The 25,129-nt window shown below is 41.6% G+C and overlaps 1 pseudogene; it reads left to right on the top strand.

Moving 5' to 3' along the window:
• Positions 1–317: 317 nt before the first annotated feature.
• On the top strand, positions 318–18,004 carry LOC135529229 (nuclear factor 7, brain-like; annotated as a pseudogene).
• Positions 18,005–25,129: the final 7,125 nt, after the last annotated feature.

The following is a 25,129-nucleotide window of genomic DNA, read 5'->3' as shown; positions in this document are numbered from 1 at the left end:
ATTGTACAATGTAGAAAACAGTAAAAATTAAGAAAAATGCTTGAATTTGTAGGTTTGTCCAAAATTTTGACTGGCACTGTACCTTATTAAGTTTTAATGTTTTCAAATATATACAGTATATATTACGTGCAGTATGTAGTATATACACTACTGTGCCTGAATTATGTGGACACCCCTTCAAATTAGTGGAATCAGCTATTTCAGCCACACCAATTGCTGACAGGTGTGTAAAATCGAGCACACAGTCATGCAATCTCCATAGACAAAGATTGGCAGTAGAACGGCCCATACTGAACAGCTCAGTGAGCTTCATGAATATGGGTTTCCATCACCAAGCAGCCGCACAAGAGCCTAAGATCACCATGCGCAATGACAAGCGTCACCAACAGTTTTGGGAAGGCCCTTTCCTGTTTCAGCATGAAAATGATTGCGTGCACAATGCGAAGTCCATGCAGAAACGGTTTGTCAAGATCGGTGTGGAAGAACTTCACTGGCCTGCACAGAACCCTGAACTCAACCCCATCAAACACCTTTGGGATAAACTGGAATGCCGACTGCGAGCCAGGCCTAATTGTTCAACATCAGTGCCCGACCTCACTAATGCTCATGTGGCTGGGTGGAAGCAAGTCCATGCAGCAATGTTCCAACATCTTCCCAGAAGAGTGGAGGCTATTATAGCAGCAAATGGGGGACCAACTCCATATTTTGGAATGCGATGTTCCACATGTTCACATACTTCCAAGTAGAGTATTTAGTGTTTTAATGCAACCGCCAACCACAGGAAAACTCAGGAGCGCGTTCTCAATGAGTTTAGACAGCCTGCTGCTTCCTTCTGCTGCTCTGCTAATCATCAGATGGGGGGAGGAGAGTAGGTAGGGGGCCCATGTGGGTATCTGGGGAGCCCTGCCTTGATTGGGTAAATGATAAATGAAAATAAATAAATAAACTGCATAATAAATACATGTGACATGTCAATTGTGTGAGTCAAGAATTGGGCCCAAGCCCGTAGGGGGCTCAAGAATGCCTACAGCCGGGAAGGCCGCAGTTTGGGCAGCATGCATGCCAAATATACAGCTTGTTACGTTATGACCATAGACATATAATCCATAGAAGGGTTTTGTAACCTTGGTAATTTGACAGTTAAACTCATGGGTAAATTAACAGTGTATGCCAATCCTTCTGACTTGAATGGGAACTGCCATCTATAGATTATATTTCTATGGCTGGTTGTGGATGTCTGTTTGCCTTTCGCAGATTTCAAAATACAATCGCTGGAAAAACGTAGTTTGGAAAGCAAATGCCTACTGCTGAAAAGAGAAGCCTATAATTTGTCTGTAGAATCAATAGAAACAACAGCGGCACTGTTTTTCAAAGTAGCTCATTCTGAAATACACTTGCCACGATTAGTGCATCGGCCATCAACGTGAGTAGCCTATGGCTTCATATTCATCATTAGGTGAGTCAGTGTGCCACTGAAAATTGTACTGAACAAAAATATAAACACAATGTAACAATTTCAAAGATTTTACTGTGCTCCAGTTCATAGAAGGAAATCAGTCAATTTAAATAAATTCATTAGGCCCTAATCTTTGGATTTCACATGACTGGCCATGGTTGGCCTGGAAGGGCATAGGCCCACACACTGGGGAGTCAGACCCACCCACTGAGGTTTCAGACCCAACCAATCAGAATTAGTTTTTCCCCACAAAAGGGCATTATTACAGACAGAAATACTCATCAGAATCCCCTCTCCGCCTCCTCTGATGATCCCGCAGCTAAAGAAGCAGGATGTGGAGGTCCTAGGCTGGCATGGTGACACGAGGTCTGCGTTTGTGAGGCCGGTTGGATGTACTACCAAATTCTCTAAAACTACGTTAAGAGGCAGCTTTTGGTAGAGAAATGAACATAACAATCTCTGGCAACAGCTCTTTTGGACATCCCTGCAGTCAGCATGCCAATTGAATACTCCCCCCCCCCTTCCATGGGTTATCTGGCCCGTGGAGGTGCCGTTTACCCCGGTAGAAGATTATGGCATATTTTAAAATTAATTGTATCATTTTATTTAGAAATTCTTTAGTGAGTAATATTTAACATCTTATTTTCATTATTTTAATTAATTATGGGGGTGGGGGGTATTGCACATGTAACCATTAAAATTACATTCAGGAACAAAAGGTTTTCAATAGATTTTAATTAATAAATGCAAATATTGGAATATAATACTGGAATGGAATATAACATTAAATAACATTGGAATATAACATTTAATAGCAATAGCAAAAGGCTATAAAGTACAATAAAGTAACAGGGGTCAGTTACCCCTAAAGTTAATAAAATGTCTCCATCAATATGTGGGCACAGCTATGAAGAGGTCCAAACCCCACTTAAAGATGTAATATTTGCTCCTGTCATTTTTCTTCTTTTTTTTAAAATATTGGAACATTTATTTTTTGATAACTGTGTTTTACATAAAACACATCTGCTGAGAAACGTATTTTTCTATGCAAGTGCTGTTGGGGGGGGGGGGGGGGGTTAGTTCCCCCAACACACTCATCCAACATATTACTACTTTACTCAAAAAGTATCTACATTTTTCGCACTAGTGGATTATTTATCTCAAGGCTTTCCTAGTTGTGCATATATATATAAAAAACAGTCATAGATCTAACTTCATTGCGATATATCTACAACTTTTTCCAAATTTCAAGATCAACTTACCACAAAATCGTTTTGTTGAAATATCTCCAAAAGTTGTGATGGCACAGAACATTTTTTTGTTGAGCAAGAGCAGTGGCAGTCAGGGAATGTTTTGGGGAAAGAATTGTGACATCTTGTGGTCTTAATGTGAATTATGGGGGTGGGGGGTACAGTTACCCCAGGGGCTAGTTACCCTAATGACCACACCTGTCAGGTGGACGGATTATCTTGGCAAAGGAGAAATGCTCAAACTTGTGCACAACATTTGAGCGAGATAAAACAAAAGTCCCCAGGGCCTGTGATTTTTTAAATCCTGCCTTGATTGTGTGCGCTACATCACATGTACTAGTTTTTATCCACAACTCCTTTTGGTGGAAACACACCACTGATGGGAAAATGCGCATAATTTATTTATGCTGATTTTAGAATATTCTCTTGAAAATATGTCACCAATTGTCACCGATGGAAAATCTGGATGCGAAAGAAACACACACCTGTTTAGGCAAGGTGCTGGCTAGAGGAGCAGAACACTTGAATAAGAAAAGGAGATCCTCACACTCTAGGAGCTCAGACGCAATATTTTTATAAACAACGTTTCGACAGACAAGCTGTCTTCATCAGGGTATAATGACAATACTTTGGGTGACTAATTTAAATTGTTTGAAATGTGTGGACCAGGAAACCAGTCAGTATCGGGTGTGACCATGATTTTCCTCATGCAGCTCGACACATCTCCTTCGCAAAGAGCTACTGATTGTGGCCTGTGGAATGTTGCCCACTCCTCTTCAATGGCTGTGCAAATTTCCTGGATATGGGAAGGAACTGGAACATGCTGTCGTACATGTCAATCCAGAGCATCCCAAACTTGCTCAATGGGTGACATGTCTGGTGATTATGCAGGCCATTGAAGAACTGGGACATTTTCAGCTTCCAGGAATTGTGTACAGATCCTTGCGAGATGGGGCCGTGCATTATTATGCTGAAACATGAGGTGATGGCAGCAGATGAATGGCACAACAATGGGCCTCAGGATCTCATCACGGTATCTCTGCATTCAAATTACCATCAATAAAATGCATTTGTCCGTAGCTTATGCCTGCTATTACCATAACCCCACCGCCACATAGTAGCACTCTGTTCACAAGGTTGACATCATCAAACCTCTCATCCACACGATGCCATACACATTGTCTGCAGTTGTGAGGCTGGTTGGACATACTGCCAAATTCTCTAAAAGAACGTTGGAGGCGGCTTATGGTAGAGAAATTAACATCCAATTGCACACTCCCTCAACATGAGACGCCTGTGGCATTGTGTTGTGTGACAAAACTGTATATTTTTTAAAGTAGACTTTTATTGTCCCCAGCACAAGGTGCAGCTGTGTCATAACCATGCTGTTTAATCAGCTTCTTAATATGCCACACTTGTCAGAAGAATGAATTATCTTGGTAAAAGAGAAATGCTCACTAACAGGGATGTAAACAAATTTGTGCATTTTTGAGAAATACGATTTTTGTGTGAATGCAACATTTCTGGGTTCTTTTATGAAACATGGGACCAAGACTTTACATGTTGCATGTATATTTTTGTTCAGTGCACGTAGCTAGAGTCAGATTAACTGTAACTCTTGTGCCAAGGCAATGTGAATGCCCACATTCTAAGTCTCCCCCAAAATGATAGACACATACAAGTTGTTTTATAAGGCTCCCATTTGAAATAGTTTGCATTCTAGCACTTTTACATTGTTGTCAACAAAGGTAGACGCTGGCACTGAGTTTGTTTAGAGGCATGGCTTTCATTGCTCTTGATTGTAGTTGATTACTCAAAATCCTTCTCTCTTTTTTTGCAGTCATCATTTCTATTGCTTCTGAAAATGTTTATTCGTTTTTATCTTGGATTGTCTGACTGAGATACATGTATTTAAGAGATGCTTGTTTTCAACTCCACTGTTTCTATATCACATCTGTAGCTATGCAAGAAAGTAAAAACCCTCCTAGTATGAAAGTAGAATGATAAAGTGTTGCAGAAGAACATTGAGGAGATGCAGGTGCGACTAAAATAAAAAGGACTTGGAGATAAGGAGGCTGCAAAAGCTTAACTTGCAGATACAGGAAGGTAATTGAGCAGTGGAAAGTGTCCATCTTTCTTCTACAAAGTCATTGTACCCCGAGAACAATATGAATTTGGCGTTCCCGTTTAACCTTATGCTGCAGTGGGCTAAATCAGGGTGTTTCTTGGTCATCTTAAACAAATCTACTTTGAAACAAAAGTATACACCTCACACACACATGATTATTGGCTTAAAAAAAGAAGACATGTACCATGTCAGATATAGAGTTGAAATGTATACCATTTTGAGTTTGCATTCCAATATTGCACTTTATAAACACATCACAAAACACTGAAATATAACAAAATTGATTGATATAGAAACACTGGATATTCTGTGGGTTTTTTAAATAATGTTAATCAATTGTGAAAAATATGATTAACATTCCACCCATCAGGCTGTTGTGGAAATTATTACACAGGGACACTCAAAGTCAATCTTAAATTATTCATTGTTTATTGTCAGCACGCTGGAGACGTTCCAACAAACTTGATGCACCATTGTGAACGTCTGTCTGTCAGGAGCTCTGCTGGGGCAGTCCCAGAGGTTGTCTTATATACATGTAACGGCTCTCGTTGGTGGTAGAAAAAGTAGACCAAGGTGGAAGGTGTTCATGATTTTAATTTAAAAAACACTAAAACAAAATAACAAAATTGAAAACGAACAGTTCTGTCAGGCAACAGTAACTAAACAGAAAACAAGATCCCACAACCTAATGGTGGGAAAAAGGGCTGCATAAGTATGATCCCCAGTCAGAGACAACGATAGACAGCTGCCTCTGATTGGAAACCACACTCGGCCAAAAGCAAAGAAACAGAAAACATAGAATTTCCCACCCGAGTCACACCCTGACCTAACCAAACATAGAGAATAATAAGGATCTCTAAGGTCAGGGCGTGACAATACAGCTATACACAGACAAGTTATATTTACATGATTTAACATAATGAATTAATCATACCCATTGTGTTTCATTCATGTGACCGATCAATACTGTTTCATATCATGTGACAGACCAATAACTCACAAGGCTTGTTCTCTAAGCTGAGACCTTGAAACTGAGATATATTTTGTTCTCAAAGCAAAGTTCTGGGCATACTGTCAAATTGCAGGCTACTGATAGTGAGGATTCGTTCAGTCAGTCACTTTCATGAACACAGGTAATGGTTATTAGAAAAGCACATGAATTGAATACAGAAATTTGTTATTAGAAAAGAACAAACATTACAAATGTCCAGCACAAGGCCACTGGGTCATTTGACTGCAGGAAATGGCTAGTGTGTTAATCAAATGTTTCACCTTTGAACTTTCTGTAACAGAGGTAGATTCGTTGAAGAAATTTGCAATTTGAAAATAAAGTGACAGCTCTAGTGTGCATAACGTCCTGTATATAGAATCACCTTTGCCATCGATTACAGCTGTGAGTCTTTCTGGGTAAGTATTTAAGAGCTTTGCACACCTGGATTGTACAATATTTGCCCATTTATTCTTTAAAAAACTCTTCAAGCTCTGTCACGTTTGTTGTTGATTATTGCTAGACAGCCATTTTCATGTCTTGCCATAGATTTTCAATCCGATTTAAGTCAAAACTTTAACTAGGCCACTCAGTGTCATCAATGTCATCACGATAAGCAACTTCAGCAACTTTTGGCTTTGTGTTTTAAGTAATTGTCCTGGTGAAAGGTGAATTTGTCTCCCAGTGTCTGAAACAAGTTATCCTCCAGGATTTTGCCTGCGCATAGCTCTATTGATTTGTATCTGAAAAACAAATCCATATTCCTTGCCGATGACAAGCATACCCATAACATGATGCAGCCACCTCCATGCTTGAACCCCCCAAAAAGTGGTACTCTGTGATGTTTTGGATTTTTGTGTTAGCAGTATTACTTTAGTGCCTTTATTGCAAACAGGATGCATGTTTAGGAATATTTTTATTCTGTACAGGCTTCCTTCTTTTTACTCTGTCATTTATGTTAGTATTGTGGAGTAACTACAGTGTTGTTGACCCATCCTCAGTTATCTCCCATTGCAGCCATTTAAACTCTGTAACTGTTTTAAATCCCCATTAGCCTCATGATGAAATTCCTGAGCGGTTTCCTTCCCCTCCGGGCAGCTGAGTTAGAAAGGGTACCTGTATATGTATTTGTAATGACTGGGATACACCACCCAAAGTGTAATTAATAACTGCACCATGTTCAAAGGGATATTCAATGTCTGCTATTTACCCATCTACCAATAGGTGCCCTTCTTTGCGAACCATTGGAAAACCTCCCTGGTTTTTGTGGTTGAATCTTTGCTTGAATTTCACTGCTCGACTGTGGGTCCTTGCAGATAATTGTATGTGTGGGGTATATAGATGAGGTAATCATTTAAAAATCATGTTGAACACTATTACTGCACACTGAGTGAGTCCATGCAACTTATTATGTGACTTGTTAAGCACATGTTTCATCCTGAACTTATTTATTTACTTAAAAGAGTTGAATGTTTATTGACTCAAGCCATTCAGCTTTACATTTTTTATAAATGTATTGTAATGGACATTTTTATGTTAGTGCTTTCTTATAACAAATGTCTGTGTTCTATTCATGTGCTGTTCTATAAACCAATTTCTGTGTTCATGCAAGAATGCTGACTGAACAAATCCTCACTATCAGTAGCTGCAACTTGGCAGTATGCCCAGACCTTGTTTTCAGAAGAACGAAAGACGTCTCAGTTTGAAACTAAAAATGTCTCAGTTTCAAGGTTTCAGCTGAGAGAAAAGACGCCTCATGAGGTATTGATCTATCACATGTTATGAACCAGTATTGGTAGGTCACATGAATGAAACAAAATGGTAATGATTAATTAATTATGCTAAATCATGCAAATGTAACTTGTCTGTGTATAGCCATATATATGGTATATGGTAAATTGAGTTGGTTAGAACCTCTCCAGCACACTGACAAATAAACAATTATTAATTTAACTTTGACTTTGCGTGTCCCTGTGTAAGAATTTCCACGAGCAGCATGATTGATTCAGCCTGCAGAGCTTTCCAGTGGGGGTCTGCGAGGAAAACCTGTGGAGCATTTTGTGAAGCGTTAGGGGAATTCCCATCTGACCAAACGAGGATGAGGACCCGCCCAGACCAGACCCTTACTGTGAGCTGCCCAGGAGGAGACACATCATCCGCAAACAATTGAGGGACGGCAACTGATTTCAGTAAGTCAATTTAAATGAATCTGTATTAAATAAAATAAAAATATAAAACCAATAAAATTTAACATAAAGATGTAGAAGGAGGGTTCCACTAGCCTACAAAATAACACAAGGTGTTTCTGAATACGGGGAGTTATTTACATGTACTGGAAGCGGCAAGACTAAAGAGCCTATAGAAACCATAGCGTTTATGACTATATAAACTATTGATACTATGATGCTGAGGGACTATAGATGCTGTAGGGACCATAGATTGCTATAACTATAGGGACTATGGATGCTATTGGGACTATGGATGCTTAGGGACGACAAATGTTCAGGGATCATGGATACTGTAAAGACTATGGCGACTGTAGAGACTATAGAGGAACCGTTGAAGATACAGATGACATGAAGATGGCTAGAGTCTGTAGGTATTTATAAGAGAAATGTCTACATGGTCTGCAGCCACTGGTAGAGAATAGCATAAAGTGCACACTGTGCTATTTTATATGTATAGTGAAGATGCATAAGGTGCGTAGGAGGTAATGACAGAGAATTGTTGAAGATGCACATTGTAATAAGATAGAATACCGAGTGTGTTTGGGAATAGTACTAAGTGGATGTGGATGTGAAAGTTTTGTATTGAATTTGGAAAATAAGCTGATTGATTGACATGTGGGTGATAAGCTCCTTGGAATTTGGATAATAAAATGATTGATTGAAATTTGAATGTTAAGAGATTGAAATGTGGATATTAAGCTGACTGTACAGAGTGAATGAGAGCTATCAGGGGACTAGCTCCAGTGTGAAAGAGGATTACTGAGTGCGTGAAAGAATGGATACCCCAACCAGTTCTGTGTGAGCTGAGTTTTTAGATCTATAGGTAGTGAGCACTGACAGGAGAAGCCGTTGAAAGATATTTGTACCTCTCGGGCTGCTGCGCTGTGATTGTTGCTGTAGTGTGGAGGTGAAAACCTAAAGATTTATACATTTATAAATGTATACAAATGCATAATGGGTTACTAGAGATAAAGTAACAGAATATTTGTATAATGGGTTATTACGATGATGATCTGATGAAGTAAGAATAGACAAAATACATATATACAGCTTGCACACCCACATGCAGATGTTCGTAAGTGGTGTAAAAGGTATTCTGTTCAGAGTGGTCCCTTTATGGATCCTTTGATGAAGATGAGGTTAAAGCATTGAACGGGACTTGATTTACCACTAACCAATAAAACTATACATACTTATGTGATTTCCTCCACCCTGGTAAAACATTTTTAAATAAGCCCGTACCCTGTTAAATAGAACCAATGATTTTCTGTCTTCACCAACTCAACTGTTTAAAGTGTTAGGTAGAGGTATTATTATTATTATTTACCTTTATTTAACTAGGCAAGTCAGTCAAGAACAAATTCTTATTTTCAATGATGGCCTAGGAACATAATAACTGCCTGTTCAGGGGCAGAACAACAGATTTGTAGCTTGTCAGCTCAGGGGTTTGAACTTGCAACCTTCCGGTTACTAGTCCAACGCTCTAACGACTAGGCTACCCTGCCGCCCATTATGGACGGAGCGTGACATCTACTGGGGACTGATAAAGTGCCAACCCAGTAAATACATATTGATCCCTCCAAAGCATTACATAGGAATCTTAAAATAATAGACATTTAATAAACATTGAAGCAGAAAGTGAATATCCGACAGAGATTGGTAAAAAAATATAGAGTAACATTTTGAAGGTATACTAAAATGAAAACAATGCCTTCCAATATGGAGAAAGTTATCATGTTTGTTTTAAACTTTGCAATAGGGGGAAAAGCAGAACATTTTTTGAGTGTGATCCATGTGAATTAGGAGTTAGTGATTGAGATTTTTTTTGTTCTACTGGAAAGAGGCGGTTTTAGTAGAAGTGAATAGATTATGGAGACTATTGAAAGTAACAAAGTGAATGGTAATTGGCTTTCAGATAGCAATCCAATAAGGCAATAATCTTAGTAATTTGAAGGAGTAAGACAGATGAATTGAGCATTGGGACTGATGTTAAATTAGATGCTGCTCACTCTTCAAGGCCTGGTCCACTGCTCTCGTGGTAAAGTCATCTTTTGTTAGGATTAAGAGATAACCTTTCTGTGGAACAATAGATAGCCGCCAGTACACACTGAACTCAAACAGGCTGTGACCGACGCAGTGGGGAAATTAGGGACAGTTTGTACAGAATTACATGTCAATGCAACTGGTCAAAAAGATTACGATTACAAGAAAGTTGTTTACCTTAGAAGGTGCCCAATTCAGCTTTATGGGACACTCTATCATCTGATATGTCTGAAGTATAAATGTGTCTGAAGTATAATTCTGTATACGCGTGGGTTTATCGAGACTTCCTGCCCAAGATGCAGTAAACTCGATAAATGATTAAGACTTTTTAGGACGGAAAACTAAGTACATGTTTATTTTCTTTCTGATGGAATGTCTGCTACCAAGTTTTTTTGAATGTTTATCAATTATTCTGTATCTCTCCCTTTGAAAGGCTTCCTTAGGAGAGCAGTTAAAAGTGCCCGGATTTCAGCAGTTACGGAAACTCCCAAATTAAGCTAGGCCTTGCTATGCTGTTTGTGTTTACCCTACGATTTTTTGCTACACACACATCAGCACCCACAAACAACCCACCTATTAATTAATATTTGTTAGTGGTTAATATTCTGTTTGATTTAGAAGTGTGGGGTCTTTTATTTGGTTTTAGTGGGTTCTTCACAGGTTAGAAAGATGCTGTACACAAATGAAAGTTTCTATTGTCAGAGTTTCTGTTGCACATATGTAAATTCTCTTGATTAGAAGAAATGTACTAAAAAACCCAATGTAAACCTGATACACAAAATGTTTGAAATATCTTTAAATAATGTCTGGGGTACAGGAAAACAAACACTCACTTAATAGGGCTGACTGACCTCTGGCTTCTGTTCTGACGTCCTGGTGAGGCCTGATCACCCTCACGAGAAAGACAGCAGACATTGTTTTGTTTTTTTATGGGCTTTGTAAAAACAAAAAATCAGGAAGCAGTTTATAATTTATCAATAGTCCTGTGTAATTCAGACCACAAGGACAGACAGAGAGAGAGAGTGAGCGGTCTCTAAGTCTATTTGATTCATTACCTTATGGGATACAATTATTTCCTTATGGAGTTATCAAGAGAGAATTCCATTTTTTATTCTGATTAGTTTATTTTTTATTTAACAGGCAGTGTTGATGTTATTTTCGGGCGTATGAATCACAATGTGAGTCATGTGTCCAAAGGGGGAATTACTGGTCCCCTGGGTGTCACGCCTTGGTCTTAGTATTGTGTGTTTTAGTTTATTAGTTAGTCAGACCAGGGTGTGACATGGGGTTATTTTGTATTGTATTTCTGTATTGGGGTTTGTAGTGTTTGGGTTGGTAGTTGATTAGGGGTGTGTGTGTGTGTGTGTGTGTTAATTAGGTTGGCTGCCTGAGGCGGTTCTCAATCAGAGTCAGGTGCTTCTCGTTGTCGCTGATTGGGAACCGTATTTAGGTAGCCTGTTTTTCGCCTTGTATTTCGTGGGTGATTGTCCCTGTCTCTGTGTAGGTTGCACCAGTCAGGCTGTATTAGGTTTCGTTCTGTTTGTTGTTTTTTTGTATTTATTTAGTTATTCGTGTTAGTTCGTTCGTTTTGTCTTCATTCAATAAACATGAGTAACTTACACGCTGCATTTCGGTCCGACTCTCCTTCAACAACAAAAGAACACAGTTACAGAATCACCCACCACTCTCGGACCGAGCAGCGTGTCAACAGGCAGGAGCAGCGCAAAGAGCCGCGCAAAGTGGAGCCTCGTTATAAGGATTTTTGGACATGGGAAGAAATCCTGGACGGAAGAGGACCCTGGGCTAAACCAGAAGAGTGTAGCCGCCCTAAAGCGCAGCAGGCGAAGAGTAAACCGGAGCAGCGTGTTAACAGGCAGCGACAGTTGGAGCAGCAAAGGGAGGAGGAATTATTCAGAGAATGGACATGGGATTTAACGACGTGGGAAGAAATAGATAGGTGGGCGGCCGACCCGGAGAGAGTGCCGGAGCCCGCCTGGGATTCACTGGAGCAGTGCGAAGAGGGCTATCGAAGAATGGAGTTAAAGAGAAAGTCACGGCGGCGCAGAGCGAAAACCGAAAAGCAGCCCCAAAATTTTTTGGGGGGGGGGCTATCAGGGAGTATGGCTGCGTCAGGTAGGAGACCTGCGCAATCTCCCTGTGCATACCGGAGGGCTAGAGAGACCGGACAGGCACCCTGTTATGCAGAGGTGCGCACGGTGTCCCCAGTGCGGGTGCATAGCCCGGTGCGGTATATTTCAGCTCCGCGTATCGGCCGGGCTAGATTGAGCGTCGAGCCAAATGCTATGAAGCCGGCTCTACGCATCCGTTCTCCAGTGCGTCTCCTTGGGCCGGTTTTCATGGCACCAGCCTTGCGCTCTGTTTCTCCGGTTAGCCTACATAGCCCAGTGCGGGCTATTTCTCCTCACAGCACTGGCAGGGCAACCGAGAGTATTCAACCAGGTAAGGTTGGGCAGGCTCGGTGCTCAAGAGCTCCAGTGCGCCTGCACGGTCCGGTCTATCCAGAACCACCTCCACACCCCAGCCTTCCAGTAGCAGCTCCCCGCACTAGGCTTCCTGTGCGTGTCCTCGGCCAAATACCACCAGTGCCAGCACCACGCATCAGGCCTACAGTGCGCTTCGCCTGTTCAGCGCAGCCAGCGCTTTCTCCCTCTCCTGCGCTGTCGGAGTCTCCCGTCTGTTCAGCGGTTCTAGAGCCTTCCTCCTCTACAGCGCTGCCGGAGCCTCCTGTCTGTATACAGCAGCCTGAGCTGCTAGTCTGCATGGAGTTGCCAGTCTGCATGGAGCTGCCAATCTGCAAGAAGCCGCCAGAGCTGTCAATCTGCATGAAACAGCCTGAGCCGTCAGTCAGCATGAAGCAGCCAGATCTGCCAGTCAGCCAGACTCTTCCAGATCTGCCAGTCAGCCAGACCATTCCAGTCAGCCAGACTCTTCCAGATCTGCTAGTCTGCATGGAGTTGCCAGTCTGCATGGAGCTGCCAATCTGCAGGAAGCTGCCAGAGCTGTCAATCTGCATGGAGCAGCCTGAGCCGTCAGTCAGCATGAAGCAGCCAGATCTGCCAGTCAGCCAGACTCTTCCAGATCTGCCAGTCAGCCAGACCATTCCAGTCAGCCAGACTCTTCCAGATCTGCCAGTCAACCAGACTCTTCCAGATCTGCAAATCAACCAGACTCCTCCATATCTGCCAGTCAACCAGACTCCTCCAGATCTGCCAGTCAACCAGACTCTTCCAGATCTGCCAGTCAGCCAGACTCTTCCAGATCTGCCAGTCAGCCAGACTCTTCCAGATCTGCCAGTCAGCCAGACTCTTCCAGATCTGCCAGTCAGCCAGACTCTTCCAGATATGCCAGTCAGCCAGACTCTTCCAGATCTGCCAGTCAACCAGACTCTTCCAGATCTGCCAGTCAACCAGACTCTTCCAGATCTGCCAGTCAACCAGACTCTTCCAGATCTGCCAGTCAACCAGACTCTTCCAGATCTGCCAGTCAACCAGACTCTTCCAGATCTGCCAGTCAACCAGACTCTTCCAGATCTGCTAGTCTGCATGGAGTTGCCAGTCTGCATGGAGCTGCCAATCTGCAGGAAGCCGCCAGAGCTGTCAATCTGCATGGAGCAGCCTGAGCCGTCAGTCAGCATGAAGCAGCCAGATCTGCCAGTCAGCCAGACTCTTCCAGATCTGCCAGTCAGCCAGACCATTCCAGTCAACCAGACTCTTCCAGATCTGCCAGTCAACCAGATTCTTCCAGATCTGCCAGTCAACCAGACTCTTCCAGATCTGCCAGTCAACCAGACTCTTCCAGATCTGCTAGTCAGCCAGGATCCGCCAGTCGGCCAGGATCCGCCAGTCAGCCAGGATCTGCCAGTCAGCCAGGATCTGTCAGATCTGCCTGTCAGCCAGGATCCTCCAGTCAGCCAGGATCTGCCAGATCTGCCTTCAGCCAGGATCCGCCAGTCAGCCAGGATCTGCCAGATCTGCTAGTCAGCCAGGATCCGCCAGTCAGCCTGGATCTACCGGATTCTACTTCCTGGCTGGGCTTTTTCTCAGTACTGGGCTTTTTCTCAGTGCTGGGCTGCCTCTCAGTGCTGAGCTGCCCCTCAGTGCTGAGCTGCCTCTCAGTCCCGAGCTGCCCCTCTGTCCCGAGCTGCCCCTCTGTCCCGAGCTGCCCCTCTGTCCCGAGCTGCCCCTCTGTCCCGAGCTGCCCCTCAGTCCCGAGCTGCCCCTCAGTCCCGAGCTGCCCCTCAGTCACGAGCTGCTTTTCTATTATGTAGGGTTCTGGGTGAGGACTATTCGGCCATGGTCGGCGGTTAGGGTGGATTATCCATGGACGCGAAGTGGAGGAACAATGACATTTTTGAAGTGGGGTCCACGTCCGGAGCCGGAACCGCCACCATGGACAGACGCCCACCCGGACCCTCCCTATGGTTTTGAGGTGCGTTCGGGAGTCCGCACCTTAGGGGGGTTCTGTCACGCCTTGGTCTTAGTATTGTGTGTTTTAGTTTATTAGTTAGTCAGACCAGGGTGTGACATGGGGTTATTTTGTATTGTATTTCTGTATTGGGGTTTGTAGTGTTTGGGTTGGTAGTTGATTAGGGGTGTGTGTGTGTTAATTAGGTTGGCTGCCTGAGGCGGTTCTCAATCAGAGTCAGGTGCTTCTCGTTGTCGCTGATTGGGAACCGTATTTAGGTAGCCTGTTTTTCGCCTTGTATTTCGTGGGTGATTGTCCCTGTCTCTGTGTAGGTTGCACCAGTCAGGCTGTATTAGGTTTCGTTCTGTTTGTTGTTTTTTTTGTATTTATTTAGTTATTCGTGTTAGTTCGTTCGTTTTGTCTTCATTCAATAAACATGAGTAACTTACACACTGCATTTCGGTCCGACTCTCCTTCAACAACAAAAGAACGCCGTTACACTGGGGCCCTTTGGTAAATATGCAAATTGTTTTATTCACATGCCTGCCTGTAAAAGGAAAAAAGAGATGTTGGTAATGGTTGACAGTTACTCCAAATCATTTGAAGTTTTCCCCACCTCCAGTGATATGTGTATTGCCTTGTTGTTGTTTTTTGTTTGTTTTTGTCTTGCTTTAATAACAAATCTCACCAGATTGGGTCTGCTGGATGGTTGGGATTTCTTCCTAAGGATTAGCACTCTGACTGCCTGGCATGTAACTCTGCAGTGAGATCGCCAAGATCATAGGGGAGTATAAGCCAATTAAATTAAATAAAAAATAGGAAACACATTTTTTTCAACAGTGTGTTATTCTCTGAGACATTTGTCTTAGAAGACTGGATTTTTTGAATTAGAAAATGCCCTAAACTAAACTGTTGTTCTGGTCTGTCCTCTCTCTAGGTTACGGCAAAGGTGACCACAGATGGTGTCTAGATGCATGGAAGATAATTTGGCAGAGAACAGTGTGAACTTCAACACCCTCTCTAACTGGCTGAAAATTGTGAAAATGGTGTTCAGTATGGTCCTTAACCAATTCTACCGTGAGACCTGAGTCCAAAGCCAGCATACAGAAGCTATCAATTGCCTTTTGAGTATCTGGAGCATCAGCATTTCTGGGTTCGATTGCAGGCTCAAAATGGCCAGAAACAGGCTTTCTTCTGAAACTCATCAGTCTATTCTTGTTCTGAGAAATGAAGGTATTCCATGTGAGAAATTGCCATGAAACTGAAGATCTCGTACACCGCTGTGTACTAATCCCTTCACAGAACAGCACAAACTGGCTCTAACCAGAATAGAAAGAGGAGTGGGAGGCCCCGGTGCACAACTGAGAGGACAAGTACATTAGAGTGTCTAGTTTGAGAAACTGATGCCTCACAAGTCCTGAACTGGCAGCTTCACTAAATAGCACACGCAAAACACCAGGCTCAACGTCAACAGTGAAGAGGTGACTCCAGGATACTGGCCTTCTCGGCAGAGTTCCTCTTTCCATTGTCTGTGTTCTTTTGCCCATCTTAATCTTTTCTTTTTATTGGCCAGTCTGAGATATGGCTTTTTCTTTGCAACTCTATCTAGAATGCCAGCATCCCGGAGTCACCTCTTCATTGTTGACGTTGAGACTAGTGTTTTGCGGGTACTATTTAATGAGGCTGCCAGTTAAGGACTTGTGAGGCGTCTGACCACAGACACATACTTATTTTCTTTATTTATTTTGGTCATATTTATTTTATTTCACCTTTATTTAACCAGGTAGGCCAGTTGAGAACAAGTTCTCATTTACAACTGCGACCTGGCCAAGATAAAGCAAATCAGTGCGACAACAACAATGTAGAGTTAAACATGGGATAAACGAATGTACAGTCAATAACACAATAGACTAATCTATGTACAGTGTGTGCAAATGTAGTAAGATTAGGGAGGTAAGGCAATAAATAGGCCATAGTGGCGAAATATTTACAATTTAGCGTTAAAACTACAATTTAGCTTTACGCATATGAAGTGAAGTGGTTGCTCTAGTGTCAATTGTTTTTTTTTGCTAATCAAAGGACACTAGGATACCATCAGCACTGTTCAAGAAAATGGCTGAGAAAGCTCTACCGGATACTTACCAGTGCTGTCATATCTGTTCAGAGACTTTCAGAGAACCTGTATCCAAAATACTGGGATCAGACCAAAAACAAGAACTGTCTAGTCTGTAAGAGGAAACCTTCTAAGGATGCTGCAATTCATTTTTCATTAAAGCAGCTGGCTGACAAATATGCAGGGATATAGAAAGCAGGAGGGTCCAGGGAAGGGAGAAATTATAGTTATCCAAAGGATGACAGAGAGATAATTTGTAGTAAACATACAGATGAACCAAAGTGGTTATGTAAGGTGAAGCAGAGAGCTGTGGGTCACAAATGTGAATCTCCTGATGACCATGGACACACATTCATACCCTTACAGCAATACCTGAAGGAAAAACTAACATCTGTTTTAGTCACTGCAGGACAAGTAGACCAAATGTGAAGACTTAGAGGAGACATGTAATGCTCCAGGAAGCAGCTGGGAGCGACAGAGAGGCAGATCAGGGGGGAGCTTGAGAAGCTTCACCAGTTCCTGAGAGAAGAAGAGGAGGCCAGACTGACTGCACGGATGGAGGAAGAGAAGGAGAAGGGTAAGATAATCGCCAGAGAGAAAGAACATTCAGGACCAGATCACCTCTCTTACATAAATCATCCCTGCTGTGAAACAGAACCTGCGGAAACAGAATGTGTCATTTCTCAAGAGCTACAAACACACCCAGACAAGCTCCAGAGCCCAGTTCACACTGCCAGATCCACAGCTGGTCTCAGGAGCACTGGTAGATGTGGTCAAACACCTGGGAAATCTGCAGTTCATAGTCTGAAAGAAGATACGAAGGATTGGCAAGTACACTCCTGTGATTCTGGACTCCAATACTGCTGAATGTAGGCTCTCTCCGTCTGATGATCTGACCACTGTGAGACATTTAGAAAAAAGGCAGCAGCTCCCTGACAACCCAGAGAGGAACAACATTTACGCCAATGTTCTAGGCTCTGAAGGGTTCAGGTCAAGAAAAGACAGCTGGGAGCTTGAGGTAGGGGACCACTCTTACTGGCATATAGGTGTGGCCAAGGAGTCAATCAACAGGAAGAAGGAAATATTTGCAACCACGGTGTATAGATACTAATCCATATATTTGAGGAGAGGTAAATATAGTGCAGGAGATAAGCATCACAATGAAGAGGAAACCCCAGAGGACCAGTGTGCAGCTGGACTATGACAAGAGGGAGGTGTCTTTCTACGACCTGAAAGACATGACACACATCTACAAATACAAAGACACGTTTACTGAGAGAATGTACCCATACCTCTCTAATGGAAAGTTTGGTGATGCTGACCATCCTGATATACATATCTGCCAATCAGAGGTCTCTCTGACAGAGATGTAGTCCCGATAAGGGGGGTTGAGAGAGATGGAGAGAGGAAGTAACATTTCTTCTACAGATTATGTAATATCTGAGAGAGGAGATGAAATAGTACTTTGTTTATACAAGTTCTCTGATCTGGTCAGAGATCTGGTCTGATCTGTGGCCTTCTTGTTGAAGACATTTTATTAAATGATGCTCTCAACTATGATCCTACTTCGCAAATGGTTCATGTTAAAATTAATATTTAAAAAAGTATATTTTAAAATATTGAATCAATATGCCTTATCTGTATATGCTTTGCAAATCTCTCTGTATAAAATCTTATTTGAATAATATTTCAGACATTTTTTGACATTAATCATCTATGTACTTGTAACGGTAAAGATCGGACCAATGCGCAGCGTGGTAAGTGTTCGTCATTTATTAACCTGAACTGAACACTACAATACAAAGTAAACAAAAAGAACAACCGAAACAGTTCCGACTGGTAACTAATACAAAGACAGAAAACAACTACCCACAAATCATAGTGGGAAAACAAGCTGCCTAAGTATGGTTCTCAATCAGAGACAACGATAAACAGATGCCTCTGATTGGGAACCATACCAGGCCAAACACAGAAATACAAAACCATAGAACAACACATAGAATGCCCACCCCAACTCACGCCCTGACCAAACTAAAATAGAGACATAGAAAAAGGAACTAAGGTCAGGACGTGACAGTACTATTATAAAGTAAAGGTTGTTACACTTGTGACATTTAAAAAAAGTGTAAATATTAAATTGTAATATATTATTTACTAATCTCTGTGACAGATGTGAACTGTCCTGATTTGAATAAAACATAGGGAAACATGACTTTGATCAATAAATCTATATTTATTTAAATTCAAATTTCATTGATGACACCTTACCATATTTCCTTAAGGAAGAGAAACACATGTAGAACGACACACACACCAAAAAAACGTATCTTCTACAGTATATAGTGCCAAATACTAGTTATTCCTTTCTGGTGCTATATAGAACCTTGTTGTCAAGGTTCTGTAAAGAAACATGTTCACAAGGTTCTAAATGTAAGCTTTATGGTTCATTAAATAACCCTTTCCTAAAGTTATATGAAGAACCATTAATAAAAGGGCATATACAGTATAGCACCAGAAAAGTGTTCTGCTGCGGTTACAACCCTTTTTGGGGCTATATAGAACCTTTTTATATATTTCTTTATAGAATCTTTATGGAGAATGGTTCTATAAAAGAACGTTCGTCAATCTGAAAGGTTCTTTATAGATCCTTTTGAAGAACTACAGGTTTTGTTTTATTCTGGTTAGCCATATTACAGTTGAAGTCGGAAGTTTACATACACTAAGGTTGGAGTCATTAAAACTTGTTTTTCAACCACTCCACAAATTTATTGTTAACAAACTATAGTTTTGGCAAGTCGGTTAGGACATCTACTTTGTGCATGACACAAGTAATTTTTCCAACAATTGTTTACATACTATTTCACTTATAATTGACTGTGGGTCAGAAGTTGACTGTGCTTTTAAACAGCTTGGAAAATAAATAAAAATGTCATGGCTTTAGAAGCTTCTGATAGGCTAATTTACATAATTTGAGTCAATTGGAGGTGTACCTGTGGATGAATTTCAAGGCCTACTTTCAAACTCAGTGGCTCTTTCCTTGACATCATGGGAAAATCAAAAGAAATCAGCCAACAATTGTAGACCTCCACAAGTCTGGTTCATGCTTGGGAGCAATTTCCAAACACCTGAAGGTACCACGTTCATGTGTACAAACAATAGTACGCAAGTATAAACACCATGGGACCACGCAGACATCATACCACTCAGGAAGGAGAGGCGTTCTGTCTCCTAGAGATGAATGTACTTTGGTGCGAAAAGTGCAAATCAATCCCAGAACAACAGCAAATGACTTTGTGAAGATAGAGAAAACAGGTACAAAGGTATCTATATCCACAGTAAAAAGAGTCCTAAATCGACATAACCTGAAAGGCCGCTGGGCAAGAAAGAAGCCACTGCTCCAAAACCGCCATAAAAAAAGCCAGACTACGGTTTGCAACTGCACATGGGGACAAAGATCGTTATTTTTGGAGAAATGTCCTCTGGTCTGATGAAACAAAAATATAACTGTTTGGCCTTAATGACCATTGTTATGTTTGGAGGGAAAAGGGGGAATCTTGTAAGCCGAAGAACACCATCCCAACCGTGAGGCACGGGGGTGGCAGCATCATGTTGTGGGGGTGCTTTGCTGCATGAGGGACTGGTGCACTTCACAAAATAGATGGCATTATGAGAATGGAAAATTATGTAGATATATTGAAGCAATATCTCAAGACATCAGTCAGGAAGTTAAAGCTTGGTCGCAAATGGACAATGACCCCAAGCATACTTCCAAAGTTGTGGCAAAATGGCTTAAGGACAACAAAGTCAAGGTATTGGAGTGGCCATGACAAAGCCCTGACCTCAATCCTATAGCAAATTTGTGTGCAGAACTGAAAAAGCGTGTGCTAGCAAGGAGGCCTACAAACCTGACTCAGTTACACCAGCTCTATCAAGAGGAATGGGCCAAAATTCAAGGTTACCTGAAACATTTTACCCAAGTTAAACAATTTAAAGGCAATGCTACCAAATACTAATTGAGTGTATGCAAACTTCTGACCCACTGGGAATGTGATAAAGAAATAAAAGCTGAAATAAATCATTCTCTCTACTATTATTCTGACATTTCACATTTTTAAAATAAAGTGGTGATACTAACTGACCTAAAACAGGGACTTTTTACTAGGATTAAATGTCAGGAATTGTGAAAGACTGAGTTTAAATGTATTTGTCTAAGGTTTATGTAAACTTCCGACTTCAACTGTATATTGTTAGAATTCCATAGGCGTTATTGTGTTAATTGAAAAGTTAATTCAATGTACACTAATGTGCAGGTCGAGAACGATTCGTTCTTTTGAATGACTCAAGTGTCAGCCCCGGAGGACTATGCTCTCAGATGCAATGTAGCCCTGGTTTTGCATATCATGGAGAGGCCAGAGATAGCCAGACTAGTAAATTGGGCTAAGGGACAGAAGTTGGGTGTTGGAGAAAGGCCATCCGTGCATTACAGCGGATGAAGGCACTGTATAACAGTGGTGAGGAAGAACGGTGCCAAGTAAGAACCGTACTCTGCTGTCTCTGATGGCTTAGAAATTGAACCTGACGAGAGTGATGATGGTTGCATGGATGGATGTCCACCTGTGGTTGCAGGTGTGGTGAAGGCCTCTGAGTCTGAGCCTCGCCCCCGTGGTCATGCAAACAATGATTCTAGCCCAGTGGGAGTTACATTTTTGGAGAAAATTGGTCCTGCCTTTTGGCTGACCCATATGTAGTCTCAGGCTGGGTAGAAAATCGTTTGGGTACTGTTAAATAGGTGAAGGTAGCTCTAAGTGTACAAGATCTGTGACTTGCTTTGCTCTCTGGAGCAGGGCGCCTTTGAAAGGAGTGATTATTGGGTGTTGAGGTGGAATGAAAGATTGAAATATTACCTGTGTCTATGATGCCCGCCGTTTGGTGTGACGTAGACCCGGTGGCGAGCATGGTGAAACAGAGAAGACACTGGCTGTCCTTTTGAGGTTTGAATCCGTCTTTACCTGACAACGTCATTTTGGCATATATAAGTTATCCCGTGAGAGCTTTTGTGCCGAACCCACTAAGGTGTTTAAGATGCCAAGATTAAGGTTATGTTGCAGCAGTGTGTAGGAGGGAGATTCTGAGATGTGAGAAGTGTACAAGAGGGCATGAAACAAAGGAATGTGTAGTATTGATGGAAAGAAATGTGTATCAACAGTGGAGGTGCCAATGTTGCTGGTGATCAAAGTGTCCTGTGTGAGAGAGACAGGTTGAGGTTACCAGGGTCAGAATAGAACAGAAGGTGTCTTATGGTGAGACAGTGAAGAGAGTTGAGGAGGATGGGTCAAGGGTGAGTAGTAGGCATAGGCCAATACAGAGGTGGCATGGGCCAACATGTGGTCCTTTGTAGCTCAGTTGGTAGTGCATGGTGCTTGTAACGCCAGAGTAGTGGGTTTGATTCTCAGGACCACCCATATGTAAAATCTATGTACGCATGACCGTAAGTTGCTTTGGATAAAATGTTATATTATATACGAATTTATGCTTCAGTAAGGTTGGCTTTCTTAGCATTCATTACCATGGTTATCAAGTGTACTGCAGAAATGCAAAGTATATCATAGAAAATAGATGTTGTGGTGGCAGCTGCAGAGAAGTACTTGGGTGTACGAGGTTTTAATGCAGAAGAGTTACAAGGTGTGTTGAATGAAAGAGTCCCGTCCTCCCAGGCTGTCGGCCTGGTATAGGATCAGTTAGGGTCAAAGTAGTGGAATGAGGTGGTGTGTTTGTATTGTCATTTTTTTTTATCCATACAGTTTATATACTTTTTGTGGTGTATACTGTAGGTGTAGGGTTAGTTGGTGGTGCTATTGTTTCCTTTCTTTCTTCCCTAAAATTGTTTTTATCACAAAATGTAACATGATCGCCCACACACTCCCGCAAGGTAGGCGGCAGCATGCACAAACAAAATGTGAGAATACTATGATAGACTCAAGAGACATGATTACTTTTTCTGAGTGACTCGTTCATTTGAGTCGTTTGTTTGACCTGCTAGTGGTGGCCGCAATGAGTACTACAGCAGGATTAATTCATGCTCCTCCGGCTCAGCGGCTACAGAGACATGCTCCAACCGTCAACTGTCTGTCATATCCTTATAGGAAAATAGATCATGAGCATATAGAAGAAAAAAACATGTTAAGAACTGATAATTGATTGCATGGTGCAAGAATGACTGCAAATAATTGATTATTAAATGTTATGGACACAGCTTTGCACAACCAAAATATACACAGCCTCTGCTCAATAAACCCGAACTTGCGAACGGCATTGTGCTTACCATCTCACGGCAGTCTAGCAATGCGTTCCGCCAAGAGTTGTTCACAATGAAGTCCAGCTGCGGCCACAACTAGATCTTGTTTCAAATGTTTCAAGAAACCTTAGTTGTATGGCTAGCAGTTAACAACTATATCCTGCATTGTATAAAGCACACGTTTACAAGTTTCAGTCACAAATGACAGCTCCAATAAGCCCCTTATGGTGAATGACGTGAACGAGAGGCTTGTAGAATCATGACTCTTTTGAGTTTTCAGTTCATCGGTAGAGGGTCCTGCGTGCTCTGGGCATTACTGGCTCAAATGAGTCGAAAGATTTGTTCTTTTGACTGAAGGAGTCAAAAAGATCTGAGTCAGTGAAAAAAGCCAAACTTCCCATCACTACTGCTGGGGTTCCCTGAGGAGAGAATTGAGAACCACTGATTTAGTCAACTGTTCTCAAATGACACAAGGCCATACATGAATCCATAGTCCTAAAAAACATGTAATGACATATGTGACGATGTGAACACATCCTCACTTAATAAAAGACTGAACATTTCCCAAGTTTTGCTCTGTGTATTTATGAATGTACTGTATATTGTGTAAATCTCCCTCACCAACTTCAAACATCAGCTATCTGAGCAGCTAACCGATCGCTGCAGCTGTACATAATCTATTGGTAAATAGCCCACCCATTTTCACCTACCTCATCCCCACAGTTTTTATTTATTTACTTTTCTGCTCTTTTGCACACCAATATCTGTACATGATCATTTATCAATCCAGTGTTAATCTGCAATATTGTAATTATTCGCCTACCTCCTCATGCCTTTTGCACACATTGTATATAGACTCCCCTTTTTTCTCCTACTGTGTTATTGACTTGTTAATTGTTTACTCCATGTGTAACCCTGTGTTGTCTGTTCACACTGCTATGCTTTATCTTGGCCAGGTCGCAGTTGTAAATGAGAACTTGTTCTCAACTAGCCTAGACTGGTTAAATAAAGGTGAAATAAAAAATAAATAAAAAATAAAAAAAAAATAAATGGCCCTGTTTTCTATCACCATTTCATCTGGCTATAGAGTGATATATTTTCCACCATTTTGCCTAAATCAGTTGATTGTCTTTAATTGAACGTGTGTGTGGAATGTTGGTATGACAACACAGGTTGGCTAATTGTGGGCTCCTCCCACTAATTGAGTGGATGCACTACAGGTGTTTAAATGTTTGTGGGAGACTGCCAGTTTGAGTGAGAGGTGAGCAAGGAAATACCTGTTTGTTTTATTGTAGGTCTTAATCGTTTTAGGCTGTTTTTATATATTTATTCAAATAAATCTCGCATTTTGAGAAGGAACTGTTCCTGACTTTCAGTGAAAACCTTTTAATGTGAAGGGCATCAGCTACCATCATGCCCAAAGGCAAAGTTGAAATAGAATTATTAGAATATTTAATGTTCTGTCTGTTTTTGTGCAACCCGATACACTAGCGTTGCTCTTAATTGTATGTAAAATAAAAAGACCTGCTTAGCTAAAAGCAGCTATGCATCAGCCAGCCTTTTCACAGCAAAACAACAGATTAGATAAACTGGAATGACTCACGGTTGCACAACAGCTGTGCACAAGTTACACCCCGAAAATATTGTAATGTGCCTCCACATTTTAATTATCTCTAAAAGACGAAAAAGCCCTTTTTCTGAACTGCAAATAACCATTTGAAGAGCTCAGTAATTAGTCATTACAGTTCCACACAGAACATCACCCTTCCTGAAGAACCCTATTTTTTTTTAAGTGCGTCGCACCTTGGAGAACAGAGCGAATCAGATAAATATATCCTACAGACTGACACAGCCAGGAAAAATAAAGACCCAACTGCAGAGAAATTAGGTTTTTAAATAGAGGGACTATAAACTAGAAACACGACCTCAGTGTTGTCAGCAGGTGGTGACGTCACTGGCTGGATGCACTTTGTAATCCTATGTTAATTTTTCCACATGATCTAAAACACAGTCCACTGTGTTTTCACCTCAAGTCTTCTGGAACTGATGAAACAGCTTGAATATTGGGGAGTTACTTTAAGCGCGATAGTGCTTTACAATCGCAGGCAATTCTACCCCTTATCAGCTAGTTGTTCCTTATTACATGTGTGTCATCTAGTGGGGTTACAGTGGAACTGCAGGTGTTCTTTACGCATCTTGTTGA

This window comes from Oncorhynchus masou, chromosome 1, assembly GCF_036934945.1.
Source record: "Oncorhynchus masou masou isolate Uvic2021 chromosome 1, UVic_Omas_1.1, whole genome shotgun sequence".
Lineage (NCBI taxonomy): Eukaryota > Metazoa > Chordata > Actinopteri > Salmoniformes > Salmonidae > Oncorhynchus > Oncorhynchus masou.
The sequence above is the reverse complement of the archived record's forward strand: the minus strand, read 5'-3'. Positions and strand labels throughout refer to the sequence as shown.